The sequence below is a fragment of the Marmota flaviventris genome, chromosome 5 (assembly GCF_047511675.1).
Source record: "Marmota flaviventris isolate mMarFla1 chromosome 5, mMarFla1.hap1, whole genome shotgun sequence".
NCBI classification, from domain to species: domain Eukaryota; kingdom Metazoa; phylum Chordata; class Mammalia; order Rodentia; family Sciuridae; genus Marmota; species Marmota flaviventris.
The window spans coordinates 110,278,891-110,298,026 of record NC_092502.1 but is presented as its reverse complement, the minus strand read 5'-3'; positions in this window follow the sequence as shown (position 1 = coordinate 110,298,026).

Sequence of the window (19,136 nt, the reverse complement as noted above, 5' to 3'; positions counted from 1 at the left end):
ATTTTAAAATTCAAGTGATGTAGAAAGGTCTCATTAGGAAGTAGTTGTGGAAATCATAGTCTAATGTGACTCCAGTATTAATATTTTCATAGTTAATTTGAGGTTATCACCCTGGATTTGTGTTTTCCATGCACATATAACACATAAATTTACCTGAATGAACTCACATTTTGTTCCCTGGTATTTTAAAATTTTGATTCTTATTTATTTATTTATTGGCACCAATAAATAAATTGGAATTGAATCCAGGGGCACTTAACTACTGAGCCACATCCCCAGCCCATTTTAAAATTTTTATTTAGAGACAGGGTCTTGCAAAGTTGCTTAGGGCCTCACTATGTTGCTGAGGCTAGCTTTGAATTTACACTCCTGCAGCCTCAGCCTCCAGAGCCACTGGGATTACATGCCTCTGCCATTGCACCTGGCTTGTTCCCTGCTGCCTTATGTGACAGTTTGTCTTAAGGTTTTTCATGTCAGTAAATGGAAACATGAATAACTTAAAAAAATTGTGGAGCATTTTTTTTCTTTTTGTATTTATTTATTTATTTTTAGTTTTGATGGACATAGTAACTTTATTTTATTTATTCATTTCTATGTGGTGTTGAGGATGGAACCCAATGCCCCATACACGTGATGGGAGCCCTCCTTCACTGAGAAGGAAGCCCTGGAGCATTTTCAATATTCACAAAAGTTGAGAGATTGTGCTTTTGCCACTTTTCACCTCTTCAATAATTCTCCATGCATGGCCAGCAAAACCATTGCATTGAATGTTCTATTGTGTACCTCTCAAAGTTAAGTTCTCACAAAGACTTAAGACTATCGGGGCTCAAGCGGTAGCGTGCTTGCCTGGCATGCGTGCGGCCCGGGTTCGATCCTCAGCACCACATACAAAACAAAGACGTTGTATCTGCCGATAACTAAAAAATAAATATTAAAATTCTCTCTCTCTCTCTTTAAAAAAAAAAAAAAAAAAAAGACTTAAGACTATCAACAGTAATTCATTACTATTGTCACACTGGTGGTGTTTGGATTTTCTTAGTTGTCTCAAAACATGAAAAGTTTGTTTGCCTCATGGTCTAAATAGTTTCCCAAAGGCTGAGTGATATTTTGTTTGGATGCACTCTAATTTACTCCATCCTATTGAGGGAGTGGTGATGCCAGAAGTGTGCCATTAGTGTGCTGAAACTTATCTCCTAGGGGGAGGACCCTTCCACCCTTTGACCCTGGGGGTGGAGTCCACACCCCAGGATATAGCTGTGGCTATGTAAAGGAAGTCCCAAAGTGATTCTCCGTTTTGTGAAGAGCCTGCAGGAAGGTGTCTTAAGCAATTTGGAAGCAGTCTTCAATCTCCAACTTCTACCCCTGCAAAACGGTAAGAAATAAATGGTTGTTTGCAAGGTAGAGATGCCATGGGGTCTTGTTTTAGAAGCCTGAATGAGCCAAAGCTTGGATATTTCCTCATAGTAGTCTGCCGTTGTTTGTTTAAACTAGTTTTGCTAATGGGGATTGAGCCTAGGACTACTTTATCACTGAGCTACATCTCCAAAATATATTTTTAGTTGTCAATGAATCTTATTTTACTTTTGTATATGTGGTGCTGAGAATTGAACTCCACATCTCACACATGGTAGGCAAGCGCTCTACCACTGAGCCACAATCCCGGCCCCCTCAGTCCATTTTTGTTATTTATTTTACTTTTTATTCTGAGTTAATAGGGTCTCACTGACTTGCTTGAGATTGGCCTAAAATTGGTATCCTCTAGTCTCGTGCTCCTGAATACTTGGGATCTACTCATGCGCTAGTTCGCCCACATTATTTGCCCTTATTTAAGCGAGTTTGTGGAATATATTTGTTGAATTGGCCCGAACTCTTCAAAATGAGTTTGTGGAAGTGGAATCGCTGGTCCAGCAACAGGGTTGTGAGTCTTTGCATTTCTGCCGGTTCAGTAGGTAGACTTCCTTTGTATTTTGTTCAGCACCTGGGTGGTAGAACATTTTTGTCTTTTTATATTTTGGGGGGTCCCGGGGTTTGAACCCCAGGGAGATTAATTACTGAACCACTTTCCCAGGTGGTTTTTTATATTTTATTTAGAGACAGGGTCTGGCTAAGTTGCTTAGGGCCTTGCTAAATTGCTGAGACTGGTTTTGAATTGGTACTCCTGCCTCAACATCCTGAGCTCTGCTGAGATTATGGAGTGTGTGCCACCTTGCCCAGCCAGTCTTTTCTTTTAATTGCTTTTTGGTTCTTTTTTTTTTTTTTTTTTTTTTTTTGCCAGTACTAGGAATTAGACCCAGAGGTGTTCTACCACTGAGCTTTATCCCTGGCCTTTTTAAATTTTTTATTTAGAGGCAGGCTAGCTTGGAACTTTTCATCCTACTGCCTCACCTCCAAAAGTAGAGTTATTTCATATTTGTTGTTGTTGTTTGTTTTCTTTTTCTGGAAGAGGGTCTTCCTATGTTGTCCTAAAGTTCAGGGTTCAAGTTGTCCTCCTGCCTCAGCTTTCTGAGCAGCTGAGACTACAGGCTGGTACTTTCTGGGTCCAGGTTTAGGCGTTTGTTTTTTATTTTCCTTATGATTTTCATCCAAATAGAGGTTTGACTCCAGTTGGGTGAAGTTTTCATCATTTCAGGAAAGTTTTGCAGTTTTATAATTGTAGAGCTTGCATGAGAGTTTATTCCTAAGTGTTTTATTATATATATTTTAGAGAGAGAGAGAGAGAGAGAGAGAGAGAGAATTTTGTAATATTTATTTTTTAGTTCTCGGCGGACACAACATCTTTGTTCGTATGTGGTGCTGAGGATCGAACCCGGGCTGCACGCATGCCAGGCAAGCGTGCTACCACTTGAGCCACATCCCCAGCCCAGTGTTATATATGTTTAACAATTGCTGATTTCTGTGCTGAGGGTATAGGGTGAATGTTGAGCCTGTGTGGAGGCCCTGGGGTTTAATGTCTAGTGTTCACCTGCAGAGGCTCGCCAGCCACTCCCTAACCCTTCAACCCCTCATTTATTCCTAATGAGTTTTCCCCATTGTGTTCTAACTGGTTATCCTTTTTAATATAGATATTTGTTTTCTAGCATTTTTATGAGTTAATGAATGATAATATACATGCTCTATTTTTGGCAGAACTGGAGATTAAATTGAGAGATACACTGATGGGCCAGCTTCCCCCCCCCCTTTGGGGATTTAAGGGTTAATCACAGATATTTTTCTGCTATGGAGATACATCTCAAACCCTTTTTACATTTTTTAAGTTTTTTCCTTTTTTTTTTTTTTTAGTTGTAGTTGGACCCACTGCCTGTATTTTATTTTTATGTGGTGCTGAGGATGGAACTCAGCATCTCGCACCTGCTAGGCCACAACCCCAGCCCCACTTTTTACTTTTTAAGACAATGTCTCCCTCAGTGGCTAAAGCTGGCTTCAAACTGGGATTCCTCTTTCCTCAGTTTGAAGAGTTGTTGGGATTAAAGGAGTGTCCCACTGTAACCAGCTGGACATTAATTCTCTTGTGTGTGTGTGTGCGTGCGCGTGCATCCTGTGTGTGTGTGCGTGCATCGTGTGTGTCGTGTGTGTGAGTGTGTGTGTATGAGTGTGTGTGTGTGTGTGTGTGTGTGTGTGTGTGTGTGTGTGTTTGATACTGGGGATTCAAACCAGGGGAGTTTCAACATTAAGCTACAGCTATGCATTTTTGTTGTTGTTGTTTTTCCCTAGGGATTGAATCCAGGGCTCTTAAGCACTGAGCCCCATCTTCAGCCTTTTTAAAATATTTTACTTAGAGACAGGGTCTCACTGAGTTGCTTAGTGCCTTGCTAAGTTGCTGAGGCTGGCTTTCAACTCACAATCCTCCTGCCTTGCCTCTGGAGCCGCTGGGATTACAGGTGTGCACCACCTTGCCTGGTTTTGCCATGACAATTTTCACTGCTTATTTTGGCAGAAGGTCTGATTTCCCAGGCTGCTCTCTAACTTTCATTCCTCCTGCCTTAGTGCCTTAGTTCCCCTCTCAGAGACTGAGAGGGGATTATAGATGGTCACCTCTGTGCCTGGCTCTCACATTTTCTAATGAAGACTTTTCCTTTAAAGTGTTTATGATAATCAATGGTAATCTTATGTATAATAAGTGTATTGGTGATTGGTGCTGGTAGTAATGTTTCCACAGGAGTGTCACTATTGTACATATATCTTTTGTTTGTTTCTTCATTTGTTTGCTTTGGGACCTATCCTGTTGTTTGTGAACTGCTTTATAGTTCTAATTTTTTTTTCCCCCTCCGGGAACTAGAAATGGGACCTAGGGGTGATCTACCTCTGAGCTTTATCCCTGGCCCTTTTTACTTTTTATTTAGAAGCAGGCTACCCTGCAACTTTTCATCCTACTGCCTCACCTCCGAAGTAAAGTTATTTCATATTTGTTGTTGTTGTTTGTTTTCTTTTTCTGGAAGAGGGTCTTCCTATGTTGTCCAGGTGAGCCTTAAAGTTCAGGGCTTAAGTTGACCTCATGTCCAAGCTTTCTGAGCAGCTGGGACTACAGGCTGGTACCTTCTGAGTCCAGTTTAGGCATTTGTCTTTGTTTTCCTTATGATTTTTATCCAAATAGAGGTTTGACTTCATTTGGGTGAAGTTTTTTATCATTTCAGTGAAGTTTTGCAGTTTTATACCTGTAGAGCTTGCATGAGAGTTTATTCCTAGGTGTTACATATTTTTAACAATTGCTGATTTCTGTGCTGAGAGTATAGGGTGAATATTGAGCATGTGTGGAGGCCCGGCTTTCATCACCCCCCAACCCTTCAACCCCTCATTCATTCCTAATGAGTTTTCCCCCATTGTGTTCTAACTGGTTATTCTTGTTTATAAAGATATTTGTTTTCTAGCATTCTTATGACTTAGTGAATGATAATATACATGCTCTATTTTTGGCAGAACTGGGGATTAAATTGAGAGATGCACTGATGGGCCAGCTTTTTTTTTTTTTTTTTTTTTTTTTTTTTTTGTTCTGTTAGGGATTTAGGGGTTGATCACAGATATTTTTCTGCTACGGAGATACATCTCAAGATCTTTTTATGTTTTTTTAAGTTTTTTCTTTTTCTTTTTCTTTTTTTTAGTTGTAGTTGAACCCACTGCCTTTATTTTATTTTATTTTTATGTGGTGCTAAGGATGGAATTCAGTGCCTTGCAACAACCAAGCCCCCTTTTTTAGTTTTTAAGACAATGTCTCAGTCAGTTGCCTCAAACTGGGATTCCTGTTTCCTCAGTTTGCAGAGTTGTTTGGATTAAAGGAGTGTATCTCTGTAAGCAGGTGGACATTAATTCCCTGTGTGTGCTTGTGTGTGTGTGTATGTGTGTGTGTGTGTGTGTGTATTGTGTGTTTATGATACTGGGGATTCAAACCAGGGAAATTTCACCATTAAGCTATAGCTATGCATTTTTGTTTGTTTGTTTGTTTGTTGTTATTTTTCCCTAGGAATTGAGTCCAGGGCACTTAAGCACTGAGCCGCATTTTCAGCCTTTTTAAAATATTTCATTTAGAGACAGGGTCTCACTGAGTTGTTTAGTGCCTTGCTAAGTTGCTGAGGCTTGCTTAGAACTCACATTCATTCTGCATCACCCCTGGAGCCGTTGGGGTAACAGGTGTGAACCACCTTGCCTGGTTTAGCCATGACAATTTTCATTGCTTATTTTGGCAGAAGGTCTGAATTCCTAGGCTGCTCTCTAACTTCAGCAACTGAGGGGGGATTACAGATGGTCACCTCTGTGCCTGGCTCTCACATTTTCTAATGAAGACTTTTCGTTTAAAGTGTTTATGATAATCAGTGGTAATCTTATGTATAGTAAGCGTATTGGTGATTGGTGCTGGTAGTAATGTTTCCACAGGAGTGTTGCTATTGTACATATGTCTTTTGTTTGTTTGTTTTGAGGCCTATCCCATTGTTTGTGAACTGCTTTATGGTTCGTTTATTTATTTATTTATTTATTTAGGTAGTGGAATTGGACCCAGGGGTGATCTACCACCAAGCTTTATCCCTGGCCTTTTTTTTTTTTTTTTTTTAGAACAGGCTAGCTTGCAACTTTTCATCCCTACTGCCTCACCTCTGGAGTAGAGTTATTTCATATATTTTTTTTTCTGGAAGAGGGTTTCCCTATATTGTCCAGTCCAGTGTTAAAGTTGGGGGCTCAAGGTTTCCTCCTGTCTCAGCTTTCTGAGAAGCTGGGAGTACAGGCTGGTACATTCTGGGTCCAGGTTTAGGCGTTTGTCTTTTGTTTTCCTCATTTCGGTAAAGTTTTGCAGTTTTATAACTGTAGAGCTTGCATGAGAGTTTATTCCTAGGTGTTACATATTTTTAACAATTGCTGATTTCTGTGCTGAGAGTGTAGGGTGAATGTTGAGCATGTGTGGAGGCCTGGGGTTTAATGCCTAGCGTTCACCTGCAGCATCATGCCAACCACCCTCCCCCCCAACTCTTCAAACCCTCATTTATTCCTAATGAGTTTTCCCCTATTGTGTTCTAATTGGTTATTCTTGTTTATAAAGATATTCGTTTTCTAGCATTCTCATGCCTTTATTTAAAGGATCATAATATTACATGCTCTATTTTTTGTGGAACTGGGGATTAAATTCAGAGCTGCTCTCATCAGCCAACTTTATTTTTTTTTAAGTTGGTAGTTTAGGGATTGAATCCAGAGATTCTCTGCCACTGTGCTAAATCCCAAGCCCTTTTTACTTTTTATTTTAAGACAGTGTCTTCCTCAGTTACCAAGGCTGGCTTCAAATTTGGTTCCTCCTTCCTTATTTTGCAGAGTTGCTGGGATTAATTAAAGGAGTGTACCTCTTTAACAGCTGGACATTCATTGTGTTGTGTTTGTGTGTGTGTGTTTGATACTGAGGATTGAACCTAGGGGAGTTTAATCACTAAGCCACATCCTCAGCCATTTTTTTAATTTCTATTTAGAGAGAGGGTCTTGCTGAGTTGCTTAAGGCTTCACTAAATTGCTGATGCTGATTTTGAATTTGTGCTCCTCCTGCCTCAGCCTCCCAAGCTCTTGTGTGCCACTATGCCAGCCTGTCCAGTTCTTTGTGAACTGCTTTATGGTTCTTTTATTTTTTTTTTTTTTTATGGAACTAGGGAATGGACCCAGGGGTGATCTACCACTGTGCTTTTCCCTGGCCCTTTTCATTTTTTATTTAGAAGCAGGCTAGCCTGCAACTTTTCTTCCTTGGCCTCAGCTCCGGAGTAGAGTTATTTCATATTTGTTGCTTGTTTTCTTCCTTCCTTCCTTCCTTCCTTCCTTCCTTCCTTCCTTCCTTCCTTCCTTCCTTCCTTCCTTCCTTCCTGCTTTCAGAGGGTCTTCCCATGTTGTGCAGGCTAGCGATAAAGTTTGGGGCTCAAGTTGTCCTTCTGTCACAGCTTTCTGAGCAGCTGGGACTACAGGCTGGTACCTTCTGGGTCTAGGTTTAGGCGTTTGTCTTTTGTGTTTCTTATGATTTTCATCCAAATAGAGGTTTGACTCCAGTTGGGTGATGTTTTCTCTCATTTCAGGAAAGTTTTGCAGTTTTATAATTGTAGAGCTTGCATGTAAGTTTATTCCTAAATGGGTGAAACTGGCTTTGAATTGTTAATATTTTTAACAATTGCTGATTTCTGTGCTGAGGTATAGGGTGAATGTTGAGCATGCGTGGATGCCCTGGGTTTAATGTCTAGTGTTCTCGTGCAGGGAGGCACCAACCACCAACATGTCTATTCCTAATGAGTTTTCCCCCATTGTGTTCTAACTGGGTATTCTTGTTTGTAAAGATATTTGTTTTCTAGTATTCTTATAACTCAAACAAGGTCTTTTAATATTTTTTTAGATTATAGATGGACACAATACCTGTTTTGTTTTTGTATATTTTTATGTGGTGCTGAAGATCAAACCCAGTGCCTCACATATGCTAGGCAAGCACTCTTCCACTGAGTTACAACCCCAGCCCACTTAAGCAATTTAATGAATGATAATATATGTACTCTGTTTTTGGCGGGAGTGGGGGTTGAATTCAGAGCTGCACTCATGGGCCAAGATTCTTTTTTTTTCTTGTGGGGATTTAGGGGTAGAACCCAGATATTCTCTGTAACTAAGCTACATTCAAGTCCTTTTTGCTTTCTATTTATTTTATTTTTTAATTATAAGTGGACACAACTTTATTTTATTTTATGTGGTGCTGAGGATTGAATCCAGTGCCTCACACATGCCAGGTGAGTGCTCTGCCTCTGAGCCTCAGCCCCAGCCCTTTTTTGCTTTCTATTTTAAGACAGTGTCTCCCTCAGTTGCTAAGACTGGTTTCAAACTTTGATTCCTCCTTCCTCAGTTTGCAGAGTTGCTAGAAATGTGTGTACTTCCTAAACAAGTTGGATATTCATTCTTATGTGGTGTGTGTGTGTGTGTGTGTGTGTGTGTGTGTGTGTGTTTAATACTGGGGATTGAATCCAGGGGAGTTTTACTACTGAGCTACAGCCATTGAGTTTTTTTGTTTTGTTATGTACAGGGCATTGAACCCCTGGGCACTTAAGCACTGAATCACATCCCCAACCCCTTTTAAATATTTTTTTACAGATGGTCTCACTGATTTGCTTACTGACTAGTTAAATGGGTGAAACTGGCTTTGAATTGTTAATCCTCCTGCCTCAGCTTCTGGAGCCACTGGGACTATAGGTTTGCACTACCTCGCCTGGCTTAGCCACAGCAGATTTTATTGCTTATTCTGGCACAAGGCCTAAATTGCCCAGGCTGCTCACTAACTTTCTGTCTTTCTTCCTTATTCCCCCAGGGACTGAGAGGGAATTACAGATGGTTACCACTGTGCCTGGCTTTCATGTTTTTTGTTTGTTTTTAGTATATATTTAGTTGTCAATGGACCTTTTTAAAAATTTCTTTATTTATATGTGATGCTGAGAATCTAACCCAGTACCTCACCTGCCAGGCAAGCTCACTACCACTGAGCCACAACCCCAGCTTTCTCCTGTTTTTTTAATTAAGACTTTTCAAGTGTTTATGATAATCAGTGGTGATCTTCTGTATAATAAGATGTATTGGTGATCTTTGCTGGTAGTAACGTTTTCACAGGAGTGTCGCTATTGTATCTATATCTTTGTTTGTTTGGTTTTGGTACTGGAGATTGAACCCAGAGGCACTGCATCACATCCCCAGCCAGTTTCTCATATTTTATTTAGAGACAGGGCTTTGGTGAGTTGCTTAGGGCCTCAGTGAGTTGCTTAGGGCTTTGGTGAGTTGCTGAGGCTGGGTTTGAACTTGCATTCCTCTTGCCTCAGCATTCCATGTTGCTGGGATTACAAGGGGCTGGGGCTTTCCATTTTTTTAAATGATTTTATAGCTTGCTAAAGAACTTTGGTTTTTGTCTCTGTTTCAAGGGTTTAGTAAGCAATTGAAGCTTTTATTTAAGCAAGGTATTAAAGCATTTGATAGAGATAGTGGCAGTAGGATTATAAAGAATGTGGAAATTTCATCATCAGCCCACAAGTATGTAAATTTTTCTTGTGAGATGTGTGCCTTCACAACACTCAGTTGTTTGAGTTTTCATAAAAGGCAGTGTGTATTCTTGAGGTCTTAAACCTGAAAAGAAACTTCTAAAATGCATACATAAGCCTTGTTCTGAGATGTAGACAGGTCCTAGTTGAACCATCTGTATGATCTGAAATTGTTTGTCTTTAATTTACTAGGTGTAGATAGTGGAGATCTTCATATCTTAATTTGCTGGACTGGGGGTATATGGGTGTTGTAGTATAGATCTATAGCCCCAGTTATTTTAAATTTGCTATTGAGACAGGGTCTCACTAAGTTTCCTAGCTGGCCTCAAACTTGTGATCCTCCTGCCTCAGATTCCCATGTCACTGGGATTGCATGCACATACCACCCTTCCTGGCTTCCAACCTATTGTTTTATGTATACCATGTATTTAACACTTGGTAATTTAGTGGGGTGTGGTGGTGCATGCCCATAAACTCAGCAGCTCAGGAGGCTGAAGCAGTAGGATCATGACTTCAAAGCCATCCTCTGCAACTTAGCGATGTCCTAAACAACTGGTGAAACCCCATCTCTAAATAAAACACAAAGTAGGGCTGGGGACGTGGCTCAGTGATTGAGTTCCTCTGGGTTTAATTCCTGTTAATATATAATAATAATATATAATAATTCAAATATATAATATATAATATATAATAATATATATATATTATATATATAATAATTCAAATTTTCTAGCTTGTTATGATAGAGAATAGTTTCCAAATTTCAAAATGAAAAGACTAAAATAGTAATTTACTCATTTACCTTTATATACTTACTGGTCAAAAAAAAATTATGCCATCATCTTAAGGTACTGGGTAGTGCATATATCACAAGTTATAGTGAAAACAGCTTTATGCTACTCAACTAATTTGACAGAAGTGTTTGTGAGCATGGCACAGAATTCTTATAGTTTGTGCCACTTTTAGAAATTCTTCCCAGGTCATCAAAGTTGAAAATACAGTGGAATATTGAGCATGAAGAAGAATGCTATGCAATTTCTATTCTCTCTGCTTTCATTAAAATTAAAATTAAAATTTGAACTTTGTTCAATCATTCACCTCTATGGATTATGAAATCCTGCTGGCTGCCAGTTGCTGTATATGACAGAAATGAGGAGATGATTTACTGAATCAGAGTTTATTGAAATACAATGAGAATTGTTGTGTAGGTTTACATGTTCAGAGGGGAGAGAATAATGTGAAAAAACTTCATAGAATACAGCAGGTAGATGAAGTACTTTAACCACATATTAATGGTTTCCAAAATTCTTAAGCCCACTTGTTCAATTAATATGGAAACAGGCTTTGTGAAAAGTAAAGTGTCCTTGAAGCTGAGATTTTCCTGTACAGGAGCAGTTCTTGGAGAAGCCAGCTTGACCACCTTGGGGGACAGTCAGGATGACAGGTAAGGTCTCTAATTGCTAGTTGATAGCAGGTGGTATTGGTGGATGAGGATTCTGAGATTAATTCGCAGCTGATGAGGCCTTGTCACTGCTTGACTCTAGGCTTTCAGAGAAGTGTCATGGTCTTTCACACGACAGAGGTGGCCCTACCTTAACCTAAGCTCTCAGGGTATCTGACAAAACTCTGGATTTGAGATCTTTTCTTGAAGCTCAGTAGTTTAGATCAGTGGCTGACACATGGGGAGTCTGATGGGACACATAAGGTCTGGCAACACATCATGCTCTAGCAAGGAGGGAAAACTCTCCAAAACATCAAACTTTTAGAAGTATTTAGAAACATTTCATAGTTACATAACACATGGCCTAGCACCAAAACCAAGCCACCCTCTGCCCTGGTTCCAGGCTCAACCCATGAACAGGTGGACAGAAGATGCCATTATTCCAAGCTTTTGTAATTCTGAAGCCTGAAAAGGCTACCCAGGAGCTTTAAGGAGTAAGTGGGTGGAGAAAATGATTTCTTAGAAGAAGAACCTGACTGGCCTGGTGGCCCATGCCTATAATTCTAGTGACTGGGAAGGCTTATGCAGCAGGTTTGCAAGTTGGAAGCCAGCCTCAGCAACTTACAAAATGCTGTTTCAAAATAAAAATGGCCACAAGTGTTGCTCCATGATAGAGTGACCCTGGGATCCATCCCCAGCACTGCCCTCACCACCCCCCTCCAACCAAAAAAAGTGTGGTTGCTCCTGCCTGCAGGACTGTGGGGTCCAGAAATAGACAAAGCATTCACTCCGGCTTCCCATTGATCACAGCTAGTCTTTACAAGGTTGGCCCCCTTCCCCATACCTCTTCACAAATCTTTTCCAACAACTGTATCTTACTCCCAAAGTTTGTGATATTGATTAAAATTACATTCATTATGACATCTTGTTTCCAAAATTAATGCTTTTTTGACCCATGTAGGGCATGTGTTCCCTACAGTCACCACATGTGCCCCTTACTGAAGTTTGGCTCTGCATATTTTTTTTTAATATTTATTTTTTAGGTGTAGATGGACACAACACAATGCCTTTTTTTTTTTTTTTTTTTATGTGGTGCTGAGGATTGAACCTGGCTCCTGCTCCTGCTAGGCAAGAGATCTACTACTGAGGCACAATCCAAGCCCGGGATCTGCATATCTTTTATGTTGTTTGTTCCTGAGGATTTAAATCTTTTATGTCTGTTGTGAAAGGGAGACTTTTTTTTTTTTTTTTTTTTTTTTTTTTTTGGTGGTGCTGGGAATTGAACCCAAAGCAGTGTGCATGCAAGGTAAGCACTCTATCAACTGAGCTGTATCCTAGCCCTGAAAGGGACTTTTATATGAGGCTATTGCTAATTCAGTGATTTTTCTAATGATTTTCATGAGAATGAGAAATGATGGGTTTTCATTTTCTTTCTTTCTTTCTTATTTTCTACTTTGTGTAATTGGTGCAGGTATCACCAGGTAGTAGAAATGTTCTTCAGTACTCGTGTCTGGTCCCTGAAAGCTTGTGACCTTTAGCTCAGCCATGAGGCTGGTTAGAGAATTCAGTTGTACCTGTGTTAAACTCTTAAGTGGGTGTTGACCTTACAAAATATGTTCCTGAGGCTGTGAGGTCGATATTAGATTCATGTTAGATTCAGGTTCCTAATGTTTACATTTGTCGTCTTGTCTCTAGCTGACAATGTGGCCTCTTTTATTTATTTATTTATTTTTTAGGTACTGAGGATTGAACCCAGTGGTGCTTAACTACCAAGTCACCTACCCAACACTTTTTAATATTTTACATAGAGACAGGGGTCTCATTAAATTGCTTAGGGCTTCGATAAGTTCCTGAGGCTGGCATTGAACTCACAATCCTCCTGCCTTAGCTTCCTGAGCTGCTGGAATTACAGGTAGGAGCCACCACTCCCAGCCTGGGGCATTATTTTCAGGTTTTTGTGTCACTATTAGACTTGTTAAAACCTCTGCCATTGTTGTTTCTGTTTGACTGATCCACCCAACCCAATCATGGCATTTTTCTGTGTACTTGAACTTTATTTCATTTAGGAAATGGTTATCTGTGCGTCAAATTTGGCCTGCCACATGTTTCTAAGTAAGGTTTCACTGGAATACAGTCATGGCTGCTTTCTTGGCACAGGAGCACAGTTGAGTAGTGGTGCAGACTGGATGACCTACAAGGCAGAATTATTTACTGGTTGGCCTTCCAAGGAGGCATTTTCTAATCCGTGCATTCCTGTATCCTTCACCTCCCCTAGACAAGGCTTGTGGTCTGTGTTAGTCAGGTTTTTGTCACTAACAACAAAGTACATGACAAGAAAACTAGTTTCAGAGGTTCAATCCATGGTGGACTTACTCCATTGCTCTGGGCCCAAAATGAGGCAGAATGTCATGGCGGAAGGGCATGATGGAGGAGTGCTGCCCCATTGATGTTGGCCAGGAGACAGAAAGAGGGGAAGGGGAAGAGGCCATAGGGAATATGGACCCATTCCAGATAGGTACCCAGTGACCCACTTCCTTCAATCATACCCCACCTGTGTATGATTACCACCCAATTACTCTATTCAAAATAAGATGAACTGATTTAGGTCACAGCTCTAAGTCTAATCATTTCACCTTTGAATCATTCTGCATTAACAGTTTTCACTTTATGTCCAAATCATAACATGAGCCTTTTCAATTGCGGGGACCTTGCTTCAGTAGTTTCCTTACCAGGAAAAACGCTGCCCTTAACAAGGTATATGTTCTAGTGGGGGAGAGATTGGCAATAGGAAATAAATTAGTAGATGGTGCAGTAAGTTGCAAAGTTGTTGAGGAGGATTAAGAGGAAGCAGTGGATAGTACATTGGACACTGAGGTTCTTCCCATCCATGAGCTCTTGCATTTGTCCTTCAGCTTTGACCCTTCAAGTGAAACTGGACTTTTCACACCTCCTTCCTGCATCTCCCCAGCTGCAGCCAGTGCCCTTCCTGGTCTCTACAAACTGTGAGTACTGAGGTGAAGAACCTGCTGGACAAAGTCCTGGGGTGAGTGCTGCTGAAAATGCACACAGGGCTGTGTGGGTGGGGGCAAAGAGGGTCTGCAAGAGGGAATTAGAAGGGAAGTGGTGTTAGGTGGCCTGGCCCACCGAGCTGCAACCAGGTGGACCCTCTTTCTTGTGTCAGACCCCTTTGTGGGTCTCTTGGTAGTCTGTCTTGCTTTGGAGTTTGAACTTGACCTGTGGGCATTGACCGCATGATATTGATATGGGAGTTCTAAGAATTTTGGTCACTTTTGTGTTTTCAAAAATGATAGAAGTAATGGACCCATGTGAGGACTGTAATGGAAATTCAGAAGAAGTTATTTGTAATGTCTGGCACATGGTTAAGTACCAGCAACATTTGCGAAATGAAGTAAAATAGTTGTATTCCATATAGTTATAGTGCTCAGGAACTTTGGTTTTTATGCTTAACTGTTAGTAATAGTTGAGTGTTATCTTCTATAAGATGGAAGGGAATGATCAACTTGAGTTTCCATTGACTATTAACTCAAATAGTTGAATATAGGTTTTCCAAGAAAAATGAAGATAAGATGTACTTAAAGAATACATTTGTTATTGGTTCCTGTTTTTAGCCACTTGGTGGACGTTTTCTTACCGGGAGGAACATTTATATTTTCAGTATAAAAATTTCATAGAAAAATAAGCCGAGTTCCTTTATTTTAAAATTAATGGTAATTTCAGTTATGTATTTAAAAAATTAAAATACTTTTGTATTGGTACTTGTCATCAAGTTCCTATAGGTTGAAGCCTCCAGGATATTAATTGTGAGGAACAGAGTCTCAGGCAAGTGGTACATTTCTGGTGATGTAACTAACAATTTTATTAAGTCAATATTTGTGGTTATATGATTGAGGTTTTATATATTTGATAAATATTTTTAAGAATAACTTCAGGGCTGAGGTTGTGGCTCAGCGGCAGAGTGCTTGCCTAGCATGTGTGAGGCACTGGGTTTGATTCTCAGCACCACATATCAATAATTAAAATAAAGGTCCATTGACAACTAAAAAAAAATTAAAAAAGACATAAAGATGTTATGTCAGTTTTTCATGGCTGTGATCAAAATAACCTAAACAAGAACAACTTGGAGAAAGAACAGTTTATTTTGGTTCATGGTTTCAGTGGACTCAGTCATGGTGAATTAGCACCATTGATCTGGCACCCAAATGAGGCAGAATATCATGGCAGAGGGTATGGTAGAGAAAGCTGCTCAGCTCTTGGCAGTGGGGAAGCAGGGTAGAAGAGGAAGGGCCCAAGGACAAATACTGTCCTCAGGGCCAAACCCATAATGACTTACTTCCTCCATTCATGCCCCATATGCCTATACTTTTCACCACCTCCCTGTGGTCCCTTCAAATTATTAAGCCAACTAATAGATTAACCCACTGGTAAAGTCAGAACCCTCATGAACATTCACCTCTGGAACATGGTGGCATTGCCTTAACCGTGGGCTTTCCAGATTAAAAACAGTAACAGATTCTATTATTGGTTCTATTTTAGCATAATGTAGTTGTTATAACTGAGTTTCATGATGTAATTTGTTGCATGACTTTGTATTGTCCAAGTGTCTAGAGTGTCAGAAGAAACCCAGACTCAATAAAGAGTAGACATGAGGGAATTTGGTTATTAGGGGCAGGGTTATAGCAGGGGAATTGATCCTATGAAGTCAACACAGGATTGACATGTTCACCATAGAGCAATACATATCTGAGATGAGAAAGAGCAAATTGACTTGAATTTGTCCTGGATTGGTGGCCCCATATTGTTGGTGGAATTAGAAGACTAAGGCTCTAGGACTTGTTTTGTTCTTGTGATTAAAAACCAGGGCCTGGTCCAAGCTAGGGAAGCAATCACTGATTGACACTCCTAGCTTTAGGCAACAGGCTTTAAAATTTTAGGCAGCTTTTCTATCTGAGCCTTTATATAAATTCTATCTAATTTATATAAAGGAACAAAATGATGCTTGTTCACAGGTATACACTTAAGGTATTGCTCTATGATGGAATGTTTTCTGACAAATGCATCCTGAGGTAATTTTGTCCATATGCAAACATCAGAGTATGTACCCACATAAAGTAAGATGACTACATCACTAGGCTATCCAGTCTGATGGGACCAACTTATAAACTGATCTTCATTGAGTGAAAAGTTATGTCATATGTGAGTGTAAATGGGACCACAGAGGTAAACCTTTTGTTAACAGTTCAGTATTTTTTATGGGTTTGAATGATTTTCACACAAACAAACTGAGGTTTGAGGAGAAGACTGGCTCCTGGAAGTCTCCCATGTCAGACTTCCAGGAAGAGCCAGTTTGACCCATTCCTAGCCAGTACCTGATGTGTGAGAATCATGTGACTGAAATGAAGAGGAAGAAGCCCTTTCCAGACTGAGGGGCTATACTGGTGGCCAAGCCAGATGTCCCTGATTCAGATGGTAAGTCTCCTTCCTTCATATACTGGTTGGGTGGGGTCGGGGTAGGGGGTTGCCTAGAACTTTTGGTTTCCTGAGATTGGATTGTCATGGGACTGCTGGGATACTGTCACACCTGGGGCTGAACAATGGACACAGCAGCAGAGCTGGAAACATCACAGGCAATCAGGCCTCTCAGCTCTACCATGCAAGTGTGAGAAATAGGGTTATGAGGAAAGGCCATAGGTACACAGTAGGTATGTGTGCAGGAAATAAGATCCAGCTGAACAGTGCGAGTGTGGGCACTGGATATGGGGATATGGCTGGGCAATGCAAGATTTGTGGCCTTTTTTGGGGGAAGCTGCAGATAGATACTCCATAAGCCCCCCACCCCCCATGCCCAGCATCTCTTCCTTTTGTGTGTTACTGGCTCCTTACACTTGTTGCCTAGATTTCTTGTTTGGACCCTTTTTAAATTCCTTTGTCACATTCCCTGCACCAGTCCTGTGCCATTATCCCATTCCCACATGTTTACTTCCTGGTCTTAAAAACTTGGCCTCAAAAAATTACGATGGCATTGTGTACAACTTTGATGGCCATAGATTCCCATCCTTGTCTAGGTGACAAGACCCTTTCCTTAGGCCCACTGCCCCAAAACTTACATGTTCCACTTATTCTATATACTTGTCCCCTTGTAAGGGACACTTATCTCTGTTGTCCAGTCAAGTGAATGTGACTGACAAAACAAGATACATAGTCCTGGGACAGTGCATGGGCCCCTTAGTTGGGACCATTACCACATCCTCTTTCCCAGACCTATGACCATGCTCCAGGACCCCAAGCAGCCAGCAGTGGACCCGGGCCTTGAGCCTTCTTGCCCCTACGCCACCCGCTCCCCCTCTCTCCACTCCCTTCCTCCCCTCCGCTGAGCCTGATGGGGGCCCTGGCACGTGGCTCTCCAGGCATAGGCCTGGCTCCTTGCTAAAGCCCCAGTCCACTCATCTCCAGGACCCTGGACCTCTCCCCATCTCTGGATCACAGGCACCCTTGCTGGCGGCCCCTGTTGGGCCTCCCCTCTGTTGCCCTGGTGCTGTGGGATCCCTGCACTGCCCGGACCACCGCTCCCCTTGAATGTCCCCAGCCTGGGCTCCTCCAACAGTCCCGGGTCCCCTCCCACCCAGCCACCCAGCTTCATGCTGGCGCTGGCAGCCTTTCCACACCCAGGGCCCTCGTTTGGCACTGATTGGGTCCAGGTACCTCCCTGGAGCATCTACTCCCCTGGATTGCAGAGGAGTGCAATGGGCTGGCCTCTGCGCCCTGAAGGCTCCCTAGGGGAAACACAGCCCTGCCCCTCGCCTGGGCCCCCTTGGCTGCCCGAACCCTAACACCTGGCAGTGGATGCTGTCACTGTGCTAACCTTGGCCTGCGCGACCACCTCCATTGCCTCCCCTGCCTTCTTGCCTTGCATGCTGCCCCTAAGCCAAGCCAGCCCTCCCTAACCATGGAGCCTTAAGCTCCAGTCCTGGGGCCTGGCTCCTGGGCTGGAACCCAGAGCACATGTTGGACATCCTGTCATGTCGCATGGCGTCCCATGGCGTCGGGTGGCGTCGCTCCGCCTCGTCGGGTCAAACCGGGGGCCCCTTGCTTGGGCCCCCTACCGCGCGCGCTCCCCTCGGTGCCCCTCGCGCCCCAGCCGCCTCCAGCCCACCCCACCCCAATCTTTCCTCCTCCTCCTCCTCCTCCTCCTCCTCCTCGTCCTCGCGCCGCCCCTTCCTCCCCTTCCCTCTTTCCCCTTTACTCTCTCCCTGCTCCTTGGCCTAGGTCGCGTGGCTCCCTAGCCTGGGCTCCTCCAATGGGTCCCGGGACCCCTCCCACCCAGCCACCCAGCTTCATGCTGGAGCTGGCAGCCTTTCCACACCCAGGGCCCTCGTTTGGCCCTGCTTGCGTCCAGGTCCCTCCCTGGAGCATCTCCTCCCCTGGATTGCAGAGGAGTGCAATGGGCTGGCCTCTGCGCCCTGAAGGCTCCCTAGGGGAAACACAGCCCTGCCCCTCGCCTGGGCCCCCTTGGCTGCCCGAACCCTGACACCTGGCAGTGGACGTGGGCGCTGCGCTGACCTTGGCCTGCGCCATCCCCTCCCTTCCCTCCCCTGCCCTCTCGCCTTGCGTGCTGCCCCTAAGCCAAGCCAGCCCTCCCTAACCACGGAGCTTTAAGCTCCAGTCCTGGGGCCTGGCTCCTGGGCTGGGCCCCTGAGCGCGTGTTCGTCGTCGTGTCGCGTGGCGTCCCGTGGCGTCGGGTGGCGTCGCTCCGCCTCGTCGGGTCAAACCGGGGGCCCCTTGCTTGGGCCCCCTACCGCGCGCGCTCCCCTCGGTGCCCCTCGCGCCCCAGCCGCCTCCAGCCCACCCCACCCCAATCTTTCCTCCTCCTCCTCCTCCTCCTCCTCCTCCTCGTCCTCGCGCCGCCCCTTCCTCCCCTTCCCTCTTTCCCCTTTACTCTCTCCCTGCTCCTTGGCCTAGGTCGCGTGGCTCCCTAGCCTGGGCTCCTCCAATGGGTCCCGGGACCCCTCCCACCCAGCCACCCAGCTTCATGCTGGCGCTGGCAGCCTTTCCACACCCAGGGCCCTCGTTTGGCCCTGCTTGCGTCCAGGTCCCTCCCTGGAGCATCTCCTCCCCTGGATTGCAGAGGAGTGCAATGGGCTGGCCTCTGCGCCCTGAAGGCTCCC